Source organism: Cervus elaphus, chromosome 20 (assembly GCF_910594005.1).
Source record: "Cervus elaphus chromosome 20, mCerEla1.1, whole genome shotgun sequence".
NCBI lineage: Eukaryota > Metazoa > Chordata > Mammalia > Artiodactyla > Cervidae > Cervus > Cervus elaphus.
In genome coordinates this window covers 122,567,802-122,594,361 of record NC_057834.1, presented here as the reverse complement: position 1 = coordinate 122,594,361, position 26,560 = coordinate 122,567,802, and the positions used below count along the sequence as shown (strand labels likewise).

Genomic DNA, 26,560 nt, shown 5'->3' with positions numbered 1-26,560 from the left:
CCCCTGTACCCACCCACTACACAGGATTGGGCAGAGTCGCCCAACCTGAGGTCCACAACCTCGGGTCTTAGTCTGGGTCTGGGGTGGATGCCTGCGTCCCTCGGCGTGGAGTGACCGTGGACCCCTGGCCCCCTCACGACCGAGAACAGGCTCTCGAGGGATTATCTCGGCGGACCGTGAGCCCTGCGGCCGTCAGAAACCCACATCCCGAACGGGCACCCTCCAGGGTGTGAAGCTGCGGGTGGAGGATTCCTCCAGGCGGCGGACGGGCTCCGGGGAACCAGGGGCGAGCATCGGAGCGGAGGCAGCAGGGCCGGGCGTCGGTCCGGCAGGACTGACTCCGCACCCCGCCAGCAGCCCCGGTCCGCGCGGGGCGGGGCGGAGGGGAGAGGGATGGGCGGGTTGCAGAACTCGGGGCTCCTGTGATAGCGGGCTCCTCTGGGGTGCGCCCGCCCACTGCTCTCAGCGCAGCCCCGCATTGGTCAGCCCGGTGCCCCGCCTGGCTCCCGCGCGTCGATTGGCCGCGAATTCCCGACCCCCGGCGAGGGCGCCGAGGCGGAGAGCCGGATTGGTGGTCCCGCCGTCCCAGGGTCGCGGCCGCGCGCTCCGCCTGCGGCTGCGTCCCCACTATGGCGGCGCCCAGGCGGCCCACCGCGTCGTGGGCGCCCGCCGGGGTCCCCCGCGGCTGCCGCCCCCGCCTAAGCCGTCGCCCCCACCTTCCCGCCCGCTTCGTCCCGGGCGCCGCCTCCCCCCTGCCTCCCTTCCCGCTGCGGTAAGGACCGGTCCTGCGCGCGTCGGGGCGGGTAGTCTTTGGAGTAACGGTCGCCGCCACCCTTTCCCTCCCCTCCCCCGCTACCCGAGGTTACGGGTCGCCGGGGCGCAGAGCCCGAGCGCGCTGGTGCTGGGGGAAGGAAGGGTCGCGCGCGGCCCAGCGGTCTCCAAATAATGAAATCCGGCTCAAACTGGGGGCTCGGGGCGGGAGTTCGGTCCCACGGAGACCTCGCCTCGGTAGGGGCTGCCAGGCCTCTGGGAAGAGGACGGCTGGACTCGGACCGAGCGGTCTAGGTCACCTGCGCGCGAGACCCCGCAGCGCTGCGCACCTTGGTGCAGAGGAGGGACATGGTCAGGCGGGCCTTCACTGTGGGAAGAGCAAGGAAAAGTGGAAAGCCTGAGTGGGATCAGCAGCGTACGGGTAGCGGTTGTCATTGCTTATTGCTCTACCAGCTGCCGAATGTTCCGGGAACCCGGGTCAACTTGACTGACAAAGTACGCCTCTTGCTTCTTTTCCCCTGGCACTTCTCCCGATTGTTTACTCTGATTTTGTTTGCAGGAGGAAATATCTTAGTGATAAGAGCAGGTTTGATTAGGATAGTGTCCCACGAATATTTTTGAATTCCTGTTTGTAAGCGTGCTCGTTTTATAATTGCTTAAGGACTTCACTTATGTTTGTGTTTCCCGCACAGAGGAGGAAGGAAAGAAACTGAACTGAATCACTGTAATTAATTGAGAGAGGAACCAATGAAGGCAGCTGCTATTTTGTAACAAACAAGCAACTTACAAACTTTTCTGTCGATACACTTTGAATGGTCTATACTATAGCTAGTTGAACAGGAAGGTAGGTTAAAAAGCACTTACTGGGTTCCTGAAAGTAAATAAACCTCATGGAAAATTAGGTTATTCCCAAATCAGAATAACCTTGGAGTGCTGATCATTGAAGCGTTAGGTATATTTTCAAGTCAAAAAGATTCAAAAGAAGCTGGCACAAAAATTTATGATCGAAATGGTGTATTCAGTCTCTTAAGGCAATAGCAGTTGCTAAGAGTAAAGATTCTTAAGGATATTTTGAAACATTAAGTAATGAAATCTCCCTGTTTCACATGTCTAATCATGATTTAATAAAATAAATTATTAATGAAAAAAGATGTGCATATTCTTAGAGATTAAGTTACTTTGGATTATCAATAAAGTATTGTGTACATGTTGTGTGCAAGGCAATGTAACTGTGGGGATCTCACAACCTGTATTGTATGAGACTTGTTCTGATGATAAAGGGCACACAGGAAAATGATCATTAATAATATGGTCTTTAGAATTCCAGGATAGTAGGTACTATGAAAACTCTGGAAAAGAGAAATCCGTATGTTTGAGGAAGGTTTTACATGAGGACTGAGGCTTGAGTTGAGCTGTGAACTCAGCTAGGTAGGCATGAGTGATGATGAGAAAGGAGAATTGAGGAAATGAGAAAGTGAGGATGGGAAAGGTGGCAGAGGGGAACCCAAAACACTCTGGGGTGGTTCCAGGAGGTTCTTACTGGAAAAAGTGGGAGATAAGGTTAATGGTGTCAAGTCAGGGAGTAAAGCACAGGGTAAACAAGAAGTAGTTCTTCAGATGAAACTGGAGCTTGCTATTAGAAAAACAGATGGTAGCACTTTATTTGCCCTTGTCACTTTTCTGAGTAACCTCAGCTATTTAGAATAATGGTCCTCTCAGCTACCTAGGATCTGCACCTCAGGACTGATTCTTGCCTTCCCTTTATTTCCCCCAATAAGTTGGTTGTCAGTTTTTATTGTTACAGCCTGCACACTGTTTGTAGTATTTGCTTCTTTTGGTTCCTACCATCATTATACTGATTTGGGGCCATTGATACCTTTCCCTCTTATTACTGCAGAAACTCTCTTAACTTCCCCCCTGTCTCCTTTCATCTATCCTATGTACTATCATCATTTCTAGGTAATTCATTTCCCCAGCCTAGACTTTTATTTTTTCTTTATTTTCCCCCATCTTTATCAAGATTTAATTGACACATGTAACACTGTAATTTTAAAACACACAGCATTTTGATTTGATACAGATATGTGTTGTAAAATTATTATAATAAAATTAGTTAACATCATATAATTACCTTTTGTGGAAAGATCATTGGAATTATACCTTCTTATACATTTTCTTTCTTATCTATTGTCTTTCTTTTTTAGAGTGTAATTGCCTTACAATGTTGTGTTAGTTTTTGCTATGTACCAAAGTGAACCAGCTATATGTATACATATATCCCCTCCTCCTTGAACCAACCTTCTACCCACCTCCAGCCTAGGCTTTTAATGGCTTCCTACCTTCTCTTGAATTAAGCACAGCCCACCCTGGTCTGGGCAGTATGGGTAAACTCATTTCTTGCTATTCCCTTTGATTTTACAATATTTTCCAAGTCTGGAACTGTTTGCTCTTTGTTGTCTGTGCTCACTGTCTTTGCTCTTGTTGCTTTTTCTGTCCTAAATGACTCCTTGGAATCTCTAATTGTTGGTTCTTACCCATTTGTCAGGGCCATTTGATGGGAACTCTCTTTGTGAAACTCTTGTGTGCTTTTCTCGCCATTGGCATGGAGCTCAGTTCAGTTCAGCTCAGTTGCTCAGTCGTGTCCGACTCTTTGCGACCCTACGGACCGCAGCACGCCAGGCCTCCCTGTCCCTCACCAGCTCCCAGAGCTTACTCAGACTTGTGTCCGCTGAGTCAGTGATGCCATCCAGCCATCTCATCCTCTGTCATCCCCTTCTCCTCCCACCCTCAATCTTTCCCAGCATCAGGGTCTTTTCAAATGAGTCAGTTCTTTGTATCAGGTGGCCCAAGTATTAGAGTTTCAGCTTCAACATCTGTCCTTCCAATGAACACCCAGGACTGATCTCCTTCAGGATGGACTGGTTGGATCTCCTTGTAGTCCAAGGGACTCGCAAGAGTCTTCTCCAACACCACAGTTCAAAAGCATCAATTCTTCAGCGCTCAGCTTTCTTTATAGGCCAACTCTCACATCCGTACATGACTACTGGAGAAACCATAGCCTTGACTAGATGGACCTTTGTTGGCAAAGTAATGTCTTTGCTTTTTAATATGCTGTCTAGGTTGGTCATAACTTCTTTTCCAAGGAGTAAGCATCTTTTAATTTTATGGCTGGCAAACCACTTCAGTATTCTTGGCTTGAGAACCCCATGAATGGTATGAAAAGGCATGGGACTAGTTCCTCCTTTAAACAGTTATAACACTAGAATTTGCCTTTTTGCCCCAATTGCCAACATAAGACTGAAACTTTTTCAAGACATGAATTATCTTCATCTTCTAGCACAGTGTTTTGTACATAGTAGGTACTTGGTAAATTTTTTTAAATTGAACATAGCTTTGAACCAAGACAAATGCAAAGAAAATTCTTTGTGCAAGCAAAATGTTTATCATAAAATCTGTAAATAAAGTTACTTACGTGAGAATTCTTTACTGAGAAAGCTGGTGTATTGGTCTGGGTAGCTTGGATTAGGCTTCATTAACAGAAACCCTTAAGACTTCAGTGGCTTAACAGAACAAAAGTTGACTTCTCATTCGTGCCACATGTCCAGCAGGATTACACAGGTGACTCTGCCCCTCTCAGTTACTCAGGGATCCATGCTGATGGAAACTCATCTTTTTTTTTTTTTTTTCCCTTTCCCTCCCCTCGGAAACTCATCTTAATGTGGTTTTCCATGACCATTTTGATCGAGTGGAAGATGGTGATCAAGGGACACTGGATTTTAAAATATGTGACCTGAAGTGGCACCTGTCACTTTCATTTCCATATCATTGGCTAAAGCAGATCACATGGCCATGCCTAATTTAAAAGAATGGCCAGGAATTGCAGTCTTAAGCATGTGCCTAAAAAGCGAAGAGCCCGAAGTGACTGCTGGACAGCACTAATGACTGCTACATCTTCTATGAGCATCACGGCCCAGCCTGTGAAAGATTAGAGGTAGTGAAATCAGATGGGCTACTAGAAGAAACATACTGACAGTAGCAAGAAATAATAGCTCTAACGAGGCATGGGATAAGAGTGGACAGGGAAGTCAGAGCTCCACTACAAGCACTGTAACGCTTGTGATGTAAGAGGCTGAGGCTGTAGTGAAAGTCGTTCAGTCCTGTCTGACTCTTTGTGACCCCATGGACTGTAGCCTGCTAGGCTCCTCTGTCCATAGAATTCTCCAGGCCAGAATACTGGAGTGGGTAACCGTTCCCTTCTCCAGGGGGTCTTTCCAACCCAAGGATCAAACCCAGGTCTCCTACGTTGCAGGTGGATTCTTTACCATCTGAGACAGTAGTCTGATTTTCCAGTTATTCCTTATGGCATTACTATTTTACGGCACCCTCAGAGATGAATTCAGGAATGGTCCTGAAGCATCCATAAAGAATTAAGTTTTATTCAAGATACACAATTTAAGAAGCCAGAAAGTGTATAATAAGGTACATTTTTACTTGAATGGTTAAAAAGATCCTAGTTCAACCTTATTGGTTTAATTGGGTTTAACTAAAGCTATCAAGGCCTTCCCTGGTGGCTCAGAGGTTAAAGCATCTGCCTGCAATGCAGGAGACCTGGGTTCGATCCCTGGGTCGGGAAGATCCCCTGGAGAAGGTAAATGGCACCCCACTCCAGTATTCTTGCCTGGAGAATCCCATTGACAGAGAAGCCTGGTGGGCTACAGTCCATGGGGTTGCAAAGAGTTGGACATGACTGAGCGACTTCACTTCAAAGCTATCAAACTTTAGTATTTGGGGAGGAGATTTCACTTTTGGGCTTCCCTGGTGTCTCAGATGATAAAGAATCTGCCAAAGAAGGGAATGGCAACCAACTCCAGTGTTCTTGCCTGGAGAATTCCAAAAATGAAAACAGGATTGAAATCTTGCTTCTGCCATTGATTGTCTAACATTGGGCCCGTGTCTTGATTCTGGAGTCCGAATTTCCTCATCAGTGAAATGCACAGGGTGGTTATGAGTTCATTTTCTATGAAGTGCTTTGCCCAGTACCTCGTTCAGAATAGACAGTCATGGTCATGATATTCATTGGCAACAGCTGCAGGATTTGAAGAAACTGAGAAATCAGGTAAGGAAATCCCAGGATTCCCCCAGATTTTCCTACCCGTTTCTACTTGGCATCCTGCCACACTCTTTCTCATCTTTCTTATTTTCACACGTATCCTGTTTTATTTTTTACTTGGTTGTATATGTGTCTGTTTCTTCTACTGTACTAGGTCCTTTAGTCATCCCACAAGTAGTTATTGAACATGAGCTCTCTACTAGCCTTGGTGCTTGGTCATGGCATTGCAGATACAAAAGGCATATCCCAGGCCTGAAGGAGCCTGTAGTCTGGTAGGACCAGAAGCCAGTGAACTAGCAGTTAGAATACATTGTACTGTGCCGTGTTTGGGGGTCCTGTGGGATCTCCTAAAAGGGAACCTGATATCACACAGGGAATATAATTAATGATTTTTCCAGAGAAGCTCACACCTACCTAAGTCTCGGATAACTAATTATTAGCTGAGTAGATGTAGGTTTAAAAGACTTTTCAGGTAGGAAACAATATGTGTAATGACCTAGAAATACAAGGGAGTGTGGCTGCATCCTGAAGATGCTTGAATGGCAGGAGAACAGTCTGTTTGGGGAGTGTGTGGAGGCTGCAGAAGTCAGACTGTGAAGGCTTGTGAGTTCAGGAGTTTATCCTGACTGAGGAGGAGCCACTGAAGTACTTGAAAGTGGGAGATAACTTTATAGCTTTGCCTTTTAGGAAGGTCAGTGTGTGTGGAGACACCAGAGGAGTGAATGTCCTGTTTCCCTGCCATGGAAAATTGTGAGATTTGCAACCATAGTGCCATGTCTGCTACACAGAATCAAAATAGCTCTGGATGAGGAGAGCTTAGAATAAGGTGAGGCTGGAGGGAAGGTTCCCAGTTAGGCTATTGCAGTAGTAGGAAGGGTGTGTACATGTCCTGCCTGAGGGTAGAGTCAGCTGACAAGGGTTTCCATCACGGCTTCACCAATGTCTATGATGTGACCTTGGACAGTCTTCAGAACCGCTTGTGTCCTCTTGGTTTTTCAAACTGGTAAAATGGGATTAAAAAATCCCTACCTTGCAAGGTTCTGAGTATTTGAGCAAATAGATGTAAAAAGCCTGCTCCTGTACTCTTAGACACTTAAGGGACTTCTTATAATAAAAATAATAGTTTTAAGATTCTTAATGCTTAGTATGTTCCCTGGTTCATGGTAAGTGATTGTTAGCCTAAATTCCTACCACCTGGACATAACCACTGCCAACATTATGTTTTTGGTGTTTTTTTTTAATACATCTTAAGTGATTGAAATGCTGAATTTTGTGGGTTGGGCATGAGGGAATTATCCTAAGATCAGGAAAAGAAGAGTTGGTCGATATGAATACCATACCAATTTAAACATTCTTTAAATGCCGACAAATTGTATATGTTTATTCAGCTGTTCCCAGCCCTCACCCAGAAGTGACACATACATCTGCATACACTCTTGTCACTAATGTTATAATGTGCTCACTGCCTGGGGTGTTAAAATACATGTGCTTCTCCTTCAGCCTGCCATCATCATTGTGACTCTGTCCCCCTGAAATTTTGCTCCTCCTCAGTCTTCTTCTGAATATATTTGTAAAGATGATAATAGAGGTTTAATTCTAATTTGTTCTCCTTTTGGCTTCTCCCTGCTTATCCGGGCTGACAGGAGTTCCTCCCCTATGAACTTCTACATAGTTTTTGTTATTCTAATTAAATATTATCTATCGCCTTGTCTTACAGAATTCGTCTATATGTCAGTAAATTTCTCTTTTCCTTGATGCTGGTTTTCTTTACAAAGTGATAGAAGACATGTTTATGTGTTTCTGACATGACTTAAAAATCCATGGAAACCTTGTGTTTGAAATATGTTAATAAACAGGATTTCAATATTCTATTCCTAAATTTTAAGTATATAGCACTGATTTTTCAGAGTCTTTGATTTCAGGACCACTTTATAAGTTTAAAATTATCAAAACCCCAAAGAACTTTTATTTTGTGGGTTTGTGTTTTGATATTTAATGTATTAAAAATTACTGAGATTTTAAGTCACGAGAATGCACTAGCGCACATCCCACATTAGCTGTGAGGACAGTGATTGGTTACATGTCATCATATTTATAGCCTCTGGAAAACTGTGCTGGACCCTTGTGAGAGAATAAGAGTGAACAAGGCAAATAATGTCTGAGAATTACAGTGAAAATAGTTTTAAACTCATGGATCCACTGAAAAGGCCTTAGGAACTCTCTAGGGTCCTTAGACCACAGTTTGAGAACTGCTGACATGGAAACATGAGAGTTTTTATAATGGACATTTCTACATCTTTTTGGCAACACAAGAACGTAAGGATGGAAACATTGCCAGATGTCTGTTTTCAAAATGCACTCAACAGTTTCTTAAAGAACAAAGCAAGCCCCCCCCCCGCCCCCGCCCCAAAAAGAACCAAATTAGTTTCCAGCTTTTGTTAAGACATGTTCTTCACCTTGAAAGGACAGATATGTGTATTTTGGGAAAATCTTCTAGGTGCCGTACAATTAACAGACATTTGCCATCCCAGAAAAGTTTAAAAGATTTGGAACACCAATATTTGTAAAAGAAAAATAAACATCTGCCCTTTAAGTTTTGGATATCTTGTGCATACTTGCTTGGCCAGATGATAAGCAGAGAACTTCTTTGAGGCGCAAGAGTTTTGTGGTTACTAACCATCTCATTGCCAAGTTTAGTTATGGTCCTATTTAAAATAGGATCCAGTTTTTATGAAATTAACCACATTGATGCCATTTTGTATTACATAAACTGCACCACGCCACAAAGCAGATGGTAAGTGATGGTACCACTGCCTCCCATGCTGTGAAACTTTCACACTTCTTGAGGATTCTTCCTGAACCTCATGTGCCCCAAAATGTCTTGACAGAGGGGTTGTTTGAGGAGGCCAGTGTCCACTGAAGTTAAATATCAGATAAGTTTATTCTTTTGTGACCGTGAATTATTTTGAGTGCCTTTAAGATGTTCATTCTCTACGACAGCAGATGGTCTGGGCTGTTACAAATGCCTCTTGCCCTTGCTTGGTCTTCTTCAGGCTGTCCTCTCCATTGCTACTCAAATGATCTTTCTAAAATGTAGATATGATCTTGTCATTTCTCTTCTTAATGCCTTCACTGGTTCTCCATTGCCAGTGGGATTAATTTCTACCCCTTTAGCAGAGCATCTAAGCATCTCTCTCAGCTTCTTCACTGAAGCCTTTCTGAGACCTCACGGACAGTTATTAATTTCCACCACCTCATAATGTCTGCACCAGTTTAACTGTGTGCATCACACTGTTCTCAAGGGCAGGTGTCACACTGTGTTCCTTCTGCTTTACTCAGATGTGTAATAATGGCTTCTGCTTGGCTGATAAGATGGCATAGCTTCCAGCATGGTTCTAGCATAGTTATTCTGTAGTATTATATTTCTTTTCTTACCCTTTTAAAGAAAAGATATGAGCTGATGAACAATATGGAACTACTACATAGGCCTAAGACACCTAAAGTCTCAGAGACATAATAGCAATGAAAGGGGACATTTATCTCATATTTTCTAATGATGTATTTTATACCTACAGGAACAGAACAATGCAATGATATCCATTATTTACCAAATAATACCATTATGCCAAATAATATCATTATACCAAATCTTAATATACCACATTGCTTCGGTTGTTGTTTTTTTTTTTTTTAAACAAAACTTGGTAGTTCCAATAAAAGCACTTTATGTATTTTTCCGTGGTACCCTCTCTCCTTAACCAGAGAAAGCATTATCTTAAATTTAAAGTTTTAGAACTCACATACCTGTTTTTCTGCTTTTGTGGTTTGGCTACATCCTGTGTGTCCACATACCACATGCAGCAGGGGCCAGCAGACAGGCCTGCAGGCTTTCCTGGAGCACAGCCATGCCCATGTGCAAGTTCTCTTCTTGGCTGCTCCCATGCTGCACCCTTCTGCTTCCAGTTTTCTGGACACACTGCCATCTTCTAACCACCTTCAACACCAGTCCCCACCCTTTTATCTCAACTGGCTCAAAGCATGGTCATCTTTTCAAATATTCCAGTTGAATTTCCTCAAGACTTATTCAAGTCAACTTTTCCAAATAAAAAATTATGTCTAGAAACTTGTCCTCTGAACACCATTAAAACAAATAAGCAAAAACCTAATTAAACCACACAGCTCCTATTCAGAAAGACTTTTTTTTTTTTTGTAACAACAACAAAAAAATTAAACATTCAAACCTGAAAGTCCTGTTTCCTTGGATATTTACCCCTTTTCCTGAGGCGTTTTTCCTCAGCTACTTCTCAAGGGAACATCTGACCAGGGACAGAGTATTTTTCAGCTTTACTTTTCTCTCTTTTATTTTAAAACCTTGGTGAAAGTGAAAGTGTTAGTTGATTAGTCATGTCCAACTCTTTGCAACTCTATGGACTGTAGCCCACCAGGCTCCTCTGTCTGTGGAATTTTCCACCAAGAATATTGGAGTGGGTAGCCATTCCCTTCTCCAGGGGATCTTCCCAACCCAGGGATCAAACCTGGGTTTCCTGCACTGCAGGTGTGTTCTTTTCCATCAGAGCCACCAAGGAAGCCCTGACACCTTGGTGTTGACATCTAATTTCTATTCAGAAAGTCACTTACCACAGATGTTATATGAGTCTAGGTCCAATCAAGAGAGAATCCATGTACTTTGAGTAGGTAAAGTTTACTGCAAGAGTTATTAACTTTAACAGTGAATTAGAGTAACATGAGATTAGCTAGTAAAAGTAAAGAAATAAACACATGGAAAGATGCTCAACATCATCAGTCATTAGGGAAATTCAAATCAAAACCACACTGAGATGCCACTTGACACCCACTAGGATGGCTGTCATCAAAAAGACAGATGATAAGGAGTGTTGGCACAGGTGTGGAGAAATCAGAGCTCTCATACACTGGTGGGAATGTAAAATGGTACAGTGGCTTTGAAAAACAGTCTGGCATTTCCTTAAACAGTTAAACATAGAGTTATCATATAACCTGTGTATATTTTACTCCTACATGTAATGTACCCATGAGAAATGAGAACCTATGTTCATATAAGAATTTCTGTATAAATATGCATTGCAGCATTGTTCAGCCAAAATGTGGAAACAACCCAAATGTCGGTCATCTGACAAATGGTTAAATAAATGTTGGTATGTCCATATGGTAGAATGTTACTTGGCAGTAAAAAGAAGCGAAGTACTGACATGCAAAAACTTTGAAAACATTATGCTAAGTGAAAGTCACTATTGTTTGATTCCGTTTATCTGAAATATCTGTAAACATTTGCCAGTTCTATAGAATAGAAAATAGTTTAGTGGTTGCCTGGGGCTGGAGGTCTGTAGGGGATGACAGCTAGAGGGTATAGGGTATCAATCGGGGGTAATAGAAATGTTCTAAAATTGATTGTGGTCATGTTTGCACAACTCTGAAATTACTAAAAGGTATACTTTGAATGGTTGAATTGTACATCATGTGAATGATATCTAAATAACTGTCATATGAAGTAAAGAGAACGCTAAAGAATATAATAAACAGGTCTAAGGAGCAGCAGCCACCACTGGGCTGAGCTAGCGTGCCCAACAAAGAGCTCTCCAACCTGCTGCACGCCCACTGCAGGCTGAGATTCAGACTTTGGTGTAGTGGACACCCCCATGAATCCCTGGATTACAGATGAGTGTCTATGATGCTGCAGGGTGGAGTTTCCCGGAAATCTGCCTCTCAGGGGCTGGGGAATGCTGTTTACAGAGAGGTGTCTCACCAGAGGCACTCTGTTACTTCTCTTACACTGCTCAGGAGAAGTGCCGAGAGAAGCTGTTGGCTGCTATTGCTCCCTGTTGACTGCTGTCCCCTGGAAAAGTCCTGTATGTTGCAGGAGCCTACCAAGAGGAACACACTGGAACCCAGAATCCACGGCTCTCCTGCACCCTCCTCAAAGCTTGACATCATGTCAGCTGGCAAGAGGAAAATACTTTAAGGGCCCAGATCCATTTTCACAGAGCAAGCAGAAAGATTGAATTTGGAGCTAAGAGGCAGTAAGTCTATAATTCACACAGTGGGTAATTGGAACCTCAGCATGCTTCTAGCATTTTAATTCCCTTTGGAGATCTTCAGGTCTTCCTTGCTACCTTGGCTGTTGTGGCTTGGAGAAGCTGGGACTCTATCTTTGTGTCAGCCCAGCTCTCTCTAATTATCCATGTTTGTGTATCTTCTTTTGTTGTTGTTCTGTATGCTCGGTTCCCTTTTCAGACACTAGTTATACCTACACTGGATCTCCTGTGGCAGCTGTTGTGTTTTTGGGTTTGGGTTTGGGTTCGTTTTGGTAATATTTTTAAAATTTTTATTTTTCATTTTATTTTGCTCATTTTTTATCCACTAGGACCTTCATGACTCTTAGTGTGTTTTTGGCAGTTCTTAATTGTTCTCTTTCATTGAGGCTTTGTGTTGGTGTTATTTTTCTTCCTTCACTTTTGGCACTTGAGTGCTAATTTTATTTTAAAAATGGTGTGTTAGTATTTTCTCCGTAAGGCTCTCCCTTTAATCTTGGCTCTTAGGTCTTGTTTTAGAGAACCTTCTGTGAGTGGGCAGTGCTTGGAGAACTTTTGTTAATTATCTGTAATCTGTAATCGTCCTGTGACATAGTTTTATTCTGTTGTGTGGTCTTCACTTACCACACTTCCCCTTGACCCTCCCCCTTCCTTTCTTCCACTGTCATTTAGATTCTGTACTGGTTCTATTTCGTTTTTGTTCTGTTGTCCCCATAAAGCCTCTTCAAGTGAAGAGTTACATGATTAAAGGCAGATCATTTGAATTTGAATCCTCACTCCGCCACTTACTGGCTGTGTGATCTTAGAGAATTTTATCTCTCTGTGCCTCAGTTTATTCTCTGTATAATGAGAATGATAATCCTGTAGGATTGTTAAGACTCAGTGAGTTAAATCATACAAAACTTTTAGAACTCTGGCTAGTCCACAGTAGGCACTATATGAATATTAGCAATATTAGTTTATCCCTTGCATTGACTTGCAATTAGAAGATACACAATTCTGCAGTATTCTTCTGTAATGTATTGCACATTAATTACTTAAATCTGCTTAGCCATGCATAGTATGAAAAGGAGGTATGCGTTCAGCAAAACCTTTTAAAAAACCGATGACTTTTTTAGTAACTTGTTCAGGAAGCTAGGTAATAAATGTGCTGAATCACTCAGTTGTGTCTGACTCTGTGACCCCATGGATTGTAGCCCACCAGGCTCCTCTGTTCATGGGGATTCTTCAGGTATTCTCTAAGAATACTGCAGTGGGTTGCCATCCCCTTCTCCAGAGGATCTTCCCAACCCAGGGATCGAACCCAGGTCTCCTGCATTACAGGTGGATTCTTTACCGTCTGAGTCACCAAGGAAGCCCAGATAATAAATAGGACGTAATAACTTCTAATTAGCTTGCCTCAAAATTATTCACAGGAGATATGTTCAGGAAATACTTTGTGGTTTTGCTACATGTAGTTTTGTAATAACTGAGTTCATATTCATTATGCCTGATACTTGAAGGTCAGCAAAATTCTAACATTTCAGAGTAAAAATTGCTCTAGGCATAGATTAGAAAATAACCACATTGTAGGATGTTTTACAAATGACAAGAGTTTGGTGTATTTTGTTTCACTGAGTTCAAATTTTTATATAATTTTTATGGTTAACTAAAATAACCTAGATTTATGTACCTTTTGTACCTTTTTTTGAGCAGATTATAAGTGACTGAACACATGGTCAGTGAGCACATAGGTTTTTGAATACCTACCAGGAATGCAGTGGTGAATAAAATAGACATGTTCACTTTCTGGATTAGCCAGAATATACATTTTAAGCACATTACTCGTGATAAGTAAATACTCATGATTTTAAGCTCACTATGTAATGGATAGGGATATATATGTGCTGTGGGAATTTCTAACAGGGAGGCCCAACCTAAAGTGTGGAAACAGGTAAGGCTTCCCTGTGGAATTAACTTTTCATCTGAGACTTAAAGGCTGAGTGAGAGTTGGCTAGATGAAGTGGTAGGGTCACGGAGGCTTCAGCCTGCCATTAGGAAACTGCATGGCAAGTTCAGAACACTGAAAGAGGTTCATTGTTGCAGACTCCTAGAGGTGAGGTGTAAGAGACGACAGGAGAGATGGGAGGGGAGGTGGGCAGGGGCCAGATTCACCAGTCTCACAGGCCCTGCTCAGGGCTTTGGAACTTTGCCCTGAAGACAGTGGGAAACTTAAGAAGTTTAAACCTGGGAATGAAATAATATTCACATTGGCTGCTATGTGGAAAATGAATTGAGGAGGATCAAGAATGGATATGGGAGTACCCAAAGGAAATGAAAACAGGATTTTTTTTTTTTGAAAACAGGATTTTGATGCATTATATGTACACACCTGTTTATCACAGCATTATCCTCAATAGCCAAGATATTGAAATAACCCAAATGCCCATCTCTAGATTAATGGATTTTAAAAAGATGTGATACATACACTCAATGGAATATTATTTGGGCACGAGAAAGGAGGCTGTCCTGCCGTTTGTGACAACATGGCTGGACCTTGAGCACGTTATGGTCAGTGAGATAAGTCAGAAGGACAAGTGCTGCACAGTATCACTTAAATGCGGAATCTAAAAAGCAAACCTGTGAAAAACCAGAGCATTAATGGCAGTTACCGGAGGATGAGGGATGGGGGGATAAGACTGATGATGGTTTAGGGTACAGACTTGCAGCAAGTAGTAAACCCACAGAGAGCTAATGTACAGTGTAATGAATACAGACAAATAATAATGTGCTATAATGTAATGTGGTAAGTATTGTTTAAATGGCAATCATATTACAATATATAAATGTATCAAAGTAACATGCTATATACCTTAAATTTATAAAGTGTAGTATGTCACGTTTATTGCATTTGAAATGATGGAGATGGGAGGTTTATTAGGAGGCTGTAGTAATCGTCCAAGCAAAAGATTATAGTGACTTGAAATATAGTGAAGACAGTGGGATGGATGGATTCAAGAAGTATTTAAGAGGTAAAATTCATAGGGCTTTATGATTGATTGTATGTGGAGGGTAAGAGTGAGAAGGAGGATAGTGTCAAGGTTAATTCCCAGGTTTTCACAGAAGCCCCCTGTGAAGGTGTTGCCTTTTAGTGAGATAGTGAACACACTGGAGAAAGAGGGGGTTTACTGGGGAAGTCTGAGACATCTGTGAAACATCTCGATGGTGATATAGAAGTTAGAGGAAATTCCCTGGTGGCCTAGTGGTTAGGATTCTGGGCTTTCACTGCCAGGGCCAAGGTTCAGCCCATGGTTGAGGAACTAAGATGCCACAAGCTGGACAGTGTGGCCGGAAAACCCCAAAAAACAGAAGTTCAACAAATGGAAATGGAATTTAGAAGTCTAATATCTGGATGGAATATATCAAGTTTGGGATAGTCAGCATAAGGATGGTAAATGAAGTGGAATGAGATTGTCTTGGGTATGTATCTGTGTGTTGGTTGCTCAGTCCTATCCAATTCTTTGTGACCCCATGGACTGTAGCCTGCCAGGCTCCTCTGTCCGTGGGATTCTCCAGGCAAGAATACTGAAGTGGGTTGCCATTTCCTTCTCTGTGGGATGAGAATATAAGAAAAACTCAGACATACGGCACCTCAAGCTTCTCTCTACATTTAAAATTGCTTATGCTCTCTCTCTTCCTCCCTCCCTCCCCCCACCCCCGTCTCTCTCTCTCTACACAAACACACACACACACACACAGATTGTGTCTTTAGTATATATTTTTGTAATGTGAGCAAATAATATTGTATCTGGACTTGGAATATAATTAGAAATATATTCATTTATTTGATCTTTAGACAAACACTTCTTGAATAGGCTATGTATTAGGTGCTGTGCTGTTAACTATAGGTGATTCATAGACCTGAGTTATATATTCCGCTTTCAGATTATATGCTAATTCCTTAGACAAGATATTTTACAAGTGCTAGGACAGAGGTAAGCATGGGGTGTTACCGGAGCACAGATTGCCGTAATGTTGGACAGTGTTTAAGAAAAACTTTTTGAAGGAAATAAGACTTGAACAGAGTCCTAAAAGATGAGTTGGTGTTGCTAAAGTAAAAAGGGCAAGAAAGAGCTCTTACCACCACCCTGTACTCTCTAATAGTTTCAGATGGTTTAGAAGGGTCAAGTGATGGGAGAACTGTGGTGTCCAGTGGCTTTGGCAGTTAAGTGGTCAGTGGTAAACTTATTGAGCAACAGGCAGGAGCAGCAGCCAGATCAGATTGTGGTGGGTGGGAGCAAATGGGGAGTGAGAAGTCAAACTCCTCCAGGGCAGAGTCTAAATTTGATTTTCTGGTATCCTCCATGCCTTGTAATAATCTCTGGCACTTGGTGCTTGTTGCATAAGCTTTGAACAGAAGAGAGACATTTCCTTCTTGGAGCTAAGATGAACGCCTGAGGAGGGGATGAGTCCAACTGCTGCATTCCCTCTGCCTGCTGAAGAGAGCTGGCTGTCAGCGTTTGCGGCTCTTAACCTGCATGCTTTTTGTGGCTGTGCAGGGAGGCCAGGTGTGCTCCCATAGCCAGAAAAAAACATTCTCTGCATGGATCTGTTAGTTTTCTTTTTATTTCAATTTTTTCCTTTTTTAATAGTTGAGGATATGATATTTGTATCTTTTCCTTCAATACGATTTCAGAAGCATTTCTCCATCATTAAAACTTTTTCATAAATAGCATCTTAATTGGCTGCATAATCTCTTATTTGATCTTTATTTGAACATTTATGCACATTGGTTTAATTTTTTTCTGTTTTGACTCTTAATTTTGAAATTATCTCAGACTTACAAATAAGTTGCAAGAATATAACAAGGAGCCTCCATATATCCTTCAGCTAGTTTATGGTGGTGCCTATCAGATTTCTATATTTTAAAATTACTCTTTTCCTCTCTGTAATTAATAAGTTTCTTTTGGGGAGATACTTTAAGATGTCCCATTTCTCAAAATATTACTTATTAATTTTAGCATTTTTTGATGTTTCTTAGCTGAGTTATTCCTAAAAAGATTGCTAAGTAATTTTCTAATTACATTATTCTACATTCTTTCTACTCTGAGGAAGAGCTTTCTCCTCTCCTCACTTGCTAAATTCTTATTTAATGGGTCATAATCTGTTATCATCAGTCTAAATTACCACAGATCTGGCCATTAGGAGCCCCTCAAATTGACTGCTTTTTCCTTTTGACATGTCACTCTTTGAATACTTTCCTAATGTCAGGCTTATCTTGTGCCCTCTCTGCCTCAGCCCCTGGGTTCAGCCATTCTTCTAAGGATCCCTAGTTCTTATCACATAGTGGAGAATGGTATTTAAAAACCAAGATCTAGGTGCTAGGTGTGCTCATTGCTATTGGGATATGATTGCTGCTGGGCCCTTTCAGTGACCAGAACTAGGACTTCCATGCATGTACACACACAAAAGCACACACAGAGTCCACATCTGTAGTTATGTTAATATTATTTTATGTGTATATATTGAAAACCTTCACATCACATTGATACCTTCAATTCCAGTACAACCCAAAAGATGCACTCTAGTTTATCTTTTCCCACTTGCTCCTTGGAAGAAAAGCTTTGACAAACCTGGACAGCATATTAAAAAGCAGAGACATTGCTTTGCCGACAAAGGTCCGTATAGTCAAAACTATGGTTTTTCCGCTAGTCATGTGAGAGTTGGACCATAAAGAAGGCTGAGTTCCTAAGAATTGATGCTTTTGAACTGTGCTGTTGGAGAAGACTCTTGAGAGTCCATTGGACTCCAAGGAGATCAAACCAGTCAATCCTAAAGGAAATCAATCCTGAATATTCATTGGAAGGACTGATGCTGAAGCTGAAGCTCCAATACTTTGGCCATCTGATGCGAAGAGCCGACTCATTAGAAAAAACCCTGATGCTGGGAAAGATTGAAGGCAGGAGAAGGGGACAACAGAGGATGAGATGGTTGGATGGCATCACCAACTCGATTGATAGGACTTTGAGCAAGGACAGGGAAGCCTGGCATGCTGCAGTCCATGGGGTCGCAAAGAGTCAGACACGACTGACCGACTGAACAACAGCAACAGTCTTTTTCCACATTTGCAACTCAGTGTCTCCATCATTGAGAAGCTTGGCTCCTCTTAGTCTCAGAGTATTTAGTTTGTTTGGTCAGTCCCCTGTCACCTCCTGCCATACTCCCAGACTTCTCATGATGGCCTGATGCCCCTTCTGTCTTCACTTCAGATGTATGTGCCTACCTTGCTTGGCCCCTAAAGCCTAATGGTATTTAGATTAAATTATTCAGAAAGAGAGACGGAGCAAGCACATTCCTGTTTATGGCTGCATAGTCCTATGATTTGTCAATACCCCATAGTTTTTGAAGGTGTCCTGGAGAACTTTTTCTCTTATATTAGAGTGCTGCAATCAGCCAGTGCGTAAGTGTTTTTGTGTTTTTGTCAGTGTATCTTTGGGATAGTTTCTTAGAAGTGAGAGTATTAGGTTAAAGTGTTGAAGCCTGTGTGATTTTGTTAGATATTGCCAAATCCCTCCCACCACCAGCAATGTATGAGTATTCTCCCCACAGCCTCGCCACTAGAATACGTTGTCAAACTTTTGTCCTGGCAGTGAGTTTGAAATGTCATCTCTTTCAGAATATCAGGATATTGTGCTTCTCCTTGTTTTGGCTTATTTTAAGCTCTTAACTTGCTGCTTTGAATGTCATCCACTTCTGGAGATCTGTTTCCTCCTTGGACTGTTTGTTCTGTCTCTTTATTTGTAGATCTTTTTCCTTAATGGAAAAGTCAGAAATGAAATAGGTGATTAGTTTACCATTCTCACTGTCATATCTGTTGAACAGATAGTAAATCCATTGGTTGTGTGTCTACCAGAGTCTTCGGTTGAAGTCACTGGCTGTGGCAGTTCAGTTGTCACATCTGCATTCAGGACAGAAGGAATGGGGAAGGGCTGGGATCAGCCACTTCAGTCCCCTTTTAATAGGAAAGAAAAATCTTTCCAAGAACCACCTGCTTTTTGTAGGCAGGCTGCTTATATCTTAAAGTTTTCATTGTTTTTGTGGGAGGATTGGACACAGTACATATCCTTTGTGCTACTGAAAATACAAGTCTCCAATTTCTATTTCACTTTGGAAACTTTGTACATTTATTACTTGCATGAGTACAGAAATTAAATGTACAAATATATTATGAAAAATACCCTCTCCACACCCACTTTTTGGAGATAATTATTGTCAACAACTTGGTGTGTATTCTTATATCTGTGTGCTTCCTTCTTTTGTGTGTGTGTGTGTGCTTCCTTTTTAACTTTAATTTTTAAATTTTTGTTAACATTAATTTTAAATATTACTGTTGTCCTTACTTAGTACCACCAGTATGGGGCCGTATATACATTCACATACATACTATTCTACAAGATTTGTTATCTACAAGATACGTAAGCAGTATACTCTAGCTATTTTTCTATGTCAGGACATGCCTCAGAAAAATGTGTGAGGCTAAGCATTCAAATACACTGTTCTGTTCAAGCCTGTCACATCAGCCAGAGCAGACATTGAACCTCCACCTTTGACATCAAGGCAGACAGCCATAGACGATGTAGACAGCTGCAGAAAATCTTGTCACTAACTTCCTTTGGTTAGCTCCTTTGCTGTCTACTTCCTGTCGTGAACTCGGTGGTAGCAGTGATATTGATAGCATTGTGGAGTTGTATCATGATGTATTTGTCTGGTTCCCTGTTGATCGACATTTGAGTTGTTTCAAGTATTTTGCTCTTATAATCAGTGTTGCTGATAAATAACCATGCACGTGTCTTTTAAAATATTTGTTGAAGTGTTGTTTTAGAAAAAAGTCATAGAAATGGTGAGTCAAGGTGTATGAATGTTGTAAATTTCAGTAGCTATAGGTTTCCTCTGCCATCTGAAAGTACAGCATTCCTCTGAAACCTTTCGTAAGCTGAAGTGGTAGAAAGCGAAGAAACAATTACCGTTAATTTATATGGAGAACTTTTTGAGTGTTCCCAGACCCAAAAAATAACTTACCAAAGCATGCCAAATAACACCTAAAACCTAAAATAACACTAATATATAGTGAAAGCAGAAATGACTTGATAAATACGCAACCTGTATAAGATAGAAATAATGAAAAAAAAAAAAAGAAAGAACGTCTTTATGGTATTGTTTCACTCACCAAAATCAGGAAGAGAGCAAGGTTAAGAGGTAGTGGTGATGGGGTGTTAGGCTGAATTGTCAGAGGTTGGGGTGGTGGGAGGTTCAGAGGTACAAACTATGGTGCAGGAGAAAGGGGAAGCGGGTCATTTATCAGCATCTCATTATCATCTGAATCCATCAGATCAAACAGGTCACTTATATCTGCATCTTCTATGGCTGTCTGCCTTGATGTCAAAGGTTGAGTTTCATTGTCTGCTCTGGCTGTTGTGACAGGCTTGAATAGGACAGTGTATTTGATTGCTTAGCCTAACACATTTTTCTATCACACCGTTCTTTATAGACACTCAGAGCATCCTGCAAACCTGCCCTAAATTTGCATGTCCTTTCAAAATTAAAGTCATACTTTTCTGCAGTCATTGCAGCACGCAATCGTAGTGAAAAATGTAAGTGCTTTACATTTCAGTTGTGGATGACTTCACTTTGGGGCTGTTTCAGTCAATATCCTTGACTCTTGCAGTTGCAGCAGCTGTTTGTCAGTTCTTGGTCATAGGATGCCAGAACACTTCAACATTTTCATCAGCTTCCGCAAACCCAGCCTCCTTAGCTGTAGTCACTGTTGCCACACTTATTTTTTATTTGAAGCCCTAAAATTGCTCATTACTTCAGGACACAGTCTCTTCAAATGCCATTTCTCAGTAAGACTTTTAGCCTATTGAAAGTATCTCCAAGGTTAGCAGTTGCGAATTTAATGAATAAATTTGTGTTTTATTTGTATTTTTTATTGAATGAAATGTTCTTTAAATTCTATAGTGCTTTTCAGTTTTCAAAAGTTTCACACACAAGGTTTCATATAATCCCATAGTAACCTTTTGTTTCCCCTATCCCTATTTTGCCCCTCCCTGCTTCCCTTTCCCCACTGGTAACCTCTTGTTTATTCTCTATATCTGTGAATCTAGCAATTGCCCACTTTATATTTTAGTCTTTCCAGATCTCTCATAAAGATGCTTTGGAGCTTTCTTCTCTTTTAGTGGCACTTATAATAAGATGCATCACACTTTTTGCATATTCAGTTCAGTTCAGTTCAGTTCAGTCGCTCAGTCGTGTCCGACTCTTTGCAACTCCATGAATCGCAGCACGCCAGGCCTCCCTGTCCATCACCAACTCCTGGAGTTTACTCAAACTCATGCCCATCGAGTCGGTGATGCCATCCAGCCATCTCATCCTCTGTCGTCCCCTTCTCCTCCTGCCCCCAATCCCTCCCAGCATCAGTGTCTTGTCCATTGAGTCAACTCTTCGCATGAGGTGGCCAAAGTATTGGAGTTTCAGCTTCAGCATCAGTCCTTCCAATGAACACCCAAGACTTATCTCCTTCAGGATGGACTGGTTGGATCTCCTTGCAGTCCAAGGGACTCTCAAGAGTCTTCAACACCACAGTTGAAAAGCATCAATTTTTCGGCGCTCAGCTTTCTTCACAGTTCCAACTCTCACATCCATACTTGACCACTGGAAAAACCATAGCCTTGACCAGATGGACCTTTGTTGGCAAAGTAATGTCTCTGCTTTTTAATATGCTATCTAGGTTGGTCATAACTTTCCTTCCAAGGAGTAAGCATCTTTTAATTTCATGGCTGCAATCACCATCTGCAGTGATGTTGGAGCCCAAAAAAAATAAAAGTCTGACTGACACTGTTTCCACTGTCTCCCCATCTATTTCCCATGAGGTGATGGGACCAGATGGCATGATCTTAGTTTTCTGAATGTTGAGCTTTAAGCCAACTTTTTCACTCTCCTCTTTCACTTTCATCAAGAGGCTTTTTAGTTCCTCTTCACTTTCTGCCATAAGGGTGGTGTTATCTGCATATCTGAGGTTATTAATATTTCTCCTGGCAATCTTGATTCCAGCTTGTGCTTCATCCAGCCCAACGTTCCTCATGATGTACTCTGCATATAAGTTAAATAAGCAGGGTGACAATATACAGCCTTGACGTACCCCTTTCCCAATTTGGAACCAGTCTGTTGTTCCATGTCCAGTTCTAACTTTCGCTTCCTGATCTGCATACAAGTTTCTCAAGAGGCAGGTCAGGTGGTCTGGTATTCCCATCTCTTTCAGAATTTTCCACAGTTTATTGTGATCCACACAGTCGAAGGCTTTGGCGTAGTCAATAAAGCAGAAATAGATGTTTTTCTGGAACTCACTTGCTTTTTCGATGATCCAAAAGATATTGGCAATTTGATCTCTGGTTCCTCTGCCTTTTCTAAAACCAGCTTGAACATCTGGAAGTTCACAGTTCACGTATTGCTGAAGCCTGGCTTGGAGAATTTTGAGCATTACTTTACTAGCGTGTGAGATGAGTGCAGTTGTGTGGTAGTTTGAGCATTCTTTGGGATTGCCTTTCTTAGGAATTGGAATGAAAACTGACCTTTTCCAGTCCTGTGGCCGCTGCTGAGTTTTCCAAGTTTGCTGGCATATTGAGTGCAGCACTTTCACAGCATCATCTTTCAGGATTTGAAATAGCTCAACTGGAATTCCATCACCTCCACTAGCTTTGTTCGTAGTGATGCTTTCTAAGGCCCAGTTGACTTCACATTCCAGGATGTCTGGCTCTAGGTGAGTGATCACACCATTGTGATTATCTGGGTCATGAAGATCTTTTTCGTACAGTTCTCCTGTGTATTCTTGCCACCTCTCCTTAACATCTTCTGCTTCTGTTAGGTCCATACCATTTCTGTCCTTTATTGAGCCCATCTTTGCATGAAATGCTCCCTTGGTATCTCTAATTTTCTTGAAGAGATCTCTAGTCTTTCCCATTCTGTTGTTTTTGCATATAGTAAGCCTCCATTGTGGCTGCAAGGCCTTAGTCACACAGTTGCAGCAACAATGTCATATTTGGTGGTAAGAACACACCATGACTGTTACTGCTATACGGGTAATACCAGGTGGAAAGCAGCACAATTATCAATAATCACAAGACACCTATCATTGAGGTAATTTTCTCAACACTATTTTCATCAGAAGGTCTAACATATCCAGTCATGTACTCAGAAAAAAAATCGCTTGGATATCCCAGCTACTTGGATGTGAATGAAAAATAATAGGAAGTGTACTCTTACCCTTGCCTTTAAGTCCTTCAGTTTCTCTGAGTGGTGCGTTAGTCGCGGCCTCAGGCCAGCCATCCCCGTGGCGTCAACAGGAGGCAGGCACTAGGTGAACCTTGCCTCCGCTGCCTGCGTCCCTCGGTTTGCTTTTCTTCTCTTAACATACATGTCTTGCTCAGTAGTTTTTTCCCCATAAATTACAATTTTGCTGTAGTTAAACACTTACGTGAATAGCCACTTTCTGTAATTACGTTATTCTGTCCTGGGAGCTTTTGAGCAGCTCCAGTATCAGCCAAAGCACTCTTACAAGTAACCTTTAAATTATGAAGCTGCCCTCACCTCAGAAACCAATCCAACCATCCATAGGTACCTTTAACTTTTACTCTGGTAACACTATCCTCACCATTGTCCAGTGCTTCCTTTCTTTCTTTCTAATTCTTTTTTTTTTTTTTGGCTGTACTGTATGGCTTGTGGCGTTTTAGTTCTCTGACCAGGGATTGAACCCAGGCTCTTCATCATGAGAGTTTTAACCACTGGACCACCAGGGAATTTCCCATCCAGAGCTTTCTGTTTCATCTTTTTGAAAAGACTGATATCTCCTTAAATATAAGATAACTTAATGAAGCAACATGCTTTGTACACCCGTCAATCCACTCAAGCAGTAGACTTTCCAGTTTCTCATGATATTACTGGATGCCAATTAAAAGAGAACACTTTTTCTACTAGCAGAACCAATAGTAACTTTTTCAGCATTCAGTATTCTTTCTGAGTGTAAACAGTTTGAATGGTGGACACAGCAAGTTCAATGCAAATACATCATTATTTGGTTCACTACAGTTTAAATGCTTAATTATGTTCATTTTTATGCCGAGCATGACACTCTTACAAGTTCTCTTAGGTCTTTCTGAAACCTTAGGACACATCTTGCTCAGAGTTGCACAGACTAAATCAAGATGAAGCCCAGATGCTCATAAAATGATTTCAAAGCCATGTTGGCTTGTTGCAGAGATGCTGAGTATAGTTCCTGAGAAAGGAAGTTGGTGGTGCCACTCTCACTGCTCTGGGTGCTTGCTGCCTCTGTAACCGCTGGATGCAAAACATACTGAAAGCTATTCTACTCTCTTTTCATAAAAGTGAAAATCTTTGAATTTCTTTCATTTAGTAAAAACAGGTACTGACATAGGTTTCATGGAAGCAAAGTGGTGTAAATCGAACTTTCAAAAAACAGGGGATACCTGTACTTCCACATTGCTCCTAAAAGAGTATACCAATTTATATTTTTATAATGTGTTGTAATCACGGTGGTGTGATTACTCCCCTAGAGCCAGACATCCTGGAATGAGAAGTCAAGTGGGCCTTAGGAAGCATCACTACAAACAAAGCTAGTGGAGGTGATGGAATTCCAGTTGAGCTATTTCAAATCCTAAAAGATGATGCTGTGAAAGTGCTACACTCAATATGCCAGCAAATTTGGAAAACTCAGCAGAGGCCATAGGACTGGGAAAGGTCAGTTTTCAGTCCAATACCAAAGAAAGGCAATGCCAGAGAATGTTCAAACTACTACACAATTGCACTCATCTCACACGCTGGCAAAGTAATGCTCAAAATTCTCCAAGCCAGGCTTCGACAGTACATGAACCGTGAACTTCCAGATGTTCAAGCTGGTTTTAGAAAAGGCAGAGGAACCAGAGATCAAATTGCCAACATCCGCTGGATCATCAAAAAGGCAAGGGAGTTCCAGGAAAACATCTATTTCTGCTTTATTGACTGTGCCAAAGCCTTTGATTGTGTGGATCACAACAAACTGTGGAAAATTCTGAAGGAGATGGGAATACCAGACCACCTGACTTGTCCTCTTGAGAAATCTGTATGCAGGTCAAGAAGCAACAGTTAGAACTGGACATGGAACAACAGACTGGTTCCAAATTGGGAAAGGAGTACGTCAAGGCTGTATATTGTCACCCTGCTTATTTAACTTATATGCAGAGTACATCATGAGAAACACTGGACTGGATGAAGCACAAGCTGGAATCAAGATTGCCGGGAGAAATATCAATAACCTCAGATATACAGATGACACCACCCTGATGGCAGAAAGTGAAGAAGAACTAAAGAGCCTCTTGATGAAAGTGAAAGAGGAGAGTGAAAAAGTTGACTTAAAACTGAACATTCAGAAAACTAAGATCATGTTATCCCTTCCCATCACTTCATGGCAAATAGATGGGGAAGCAATGGGAACAGTGGCAGGCTTTATTTTTTTTGGGCTCCAACATCACTGCAGATGGTGATTGCAGCCATGAAGTTAAAAGACGCTTGGTCCTTGGAAGAAAAGTTCTGACCAACCTTGTGTGAAGTTGCTCAGTCGTGTCTGACTCTTTGCAACCCCATGGACTGTAGCCTACCTGGCTCCTTCGTCCATGGGATTGTAATTATTATAATTATATTATAACAACAATAATTGATATTATTAACAATTATTAATTAATTATTTTTTTTAGGAACCCTCTTATTGTTTTCCATAGTGACTGTACCCGTTACATTTCCCACTACCAGTGTTGGAGGGTTCCCTTTTCTCCACCCTCTCCAGCATTTGTTGTTTGTAGATTTTTTTAATGATGGCCATCCTGGCCAGTGTGAGTTGTTACCTCAATGACATTTCGATTTGCGTGCCCAGGGAGGCCTGGCCTGGGGTTGCAGAGTCGGACACGACTGAGCGACTGAACTCAGCTGAATAGTCAGCAGTGTTGATCACTTCTTCATGTGCCTATTGACTTATCTGTGTGTATTCTTTGGAGAACTGTCTATTTAAATCTGCCCATTTTTTACTTATTGTTGTTGTTGTTACTGAGTTGTATGAGATGTTCTTGTATTTTGGAAATTAAGCCTTTGTCAGTCACATTGTTTGCAAATATTTTCTCCCAGTCTGTAGGTTGTCATTTTGTTTTGTTTATGGTTTCCTTTGCTGTGCCAAAGCTTATAAGTTTGAATAGGTCCCATTTGTTTATGTTTGACTTTAATTTTTTAATTTTTTTAGAGTCTTTATAGAATTTGTTACAGTATTGCTTCTGTTTTTTTAAGTTTTATTTTTTGGCTGAAAGGCATGTGGGATCTTAGCTCGCCTACCAGAGATTGAACCTGCTCCGCCTGCATCGGAAGGCGAAGTCTTAACCACTGGATCACCAGGGAAGTCCCATATGTTTGATTTTTTAAATTTTCAAAATTATAGAGGCAATACTTGTGACCTATAACAAATTTATTTCAAAGTGTATGAAGGGATAAGTACCTTTCATTGTCCTATACTATTTCTTAAAGGTAACTATATCAACAG

General features: G+C 41.6%; 1 protein-coding gene across 2 annotated transcripts in view; it reads left to right on the top strand.

Moving 5' to 3' along the window:
- The first annotated feature begins 531 nt into the window (after window positions 1–531).
- Window positions 532–26,560, top strand: part of ST3GAL3 (ST3 beta-galactoside alpha-2,3-sialyltransferase 3) — a 204,971-nt gene continuing 178,942 nt past the window's right edge. The window contains exon 1 of one of the 2 annotated variants that reach the window (XM_043878412.1): window positions 532–772. The gene's annotated coding sequence lies outside the window, so the exon portion shown is untranslated. The remainder of the gene's footprint in view (window positions 773–26,560) is intronic. The other variant, XM_043878411.1, reaches the window with a different exon arrangement.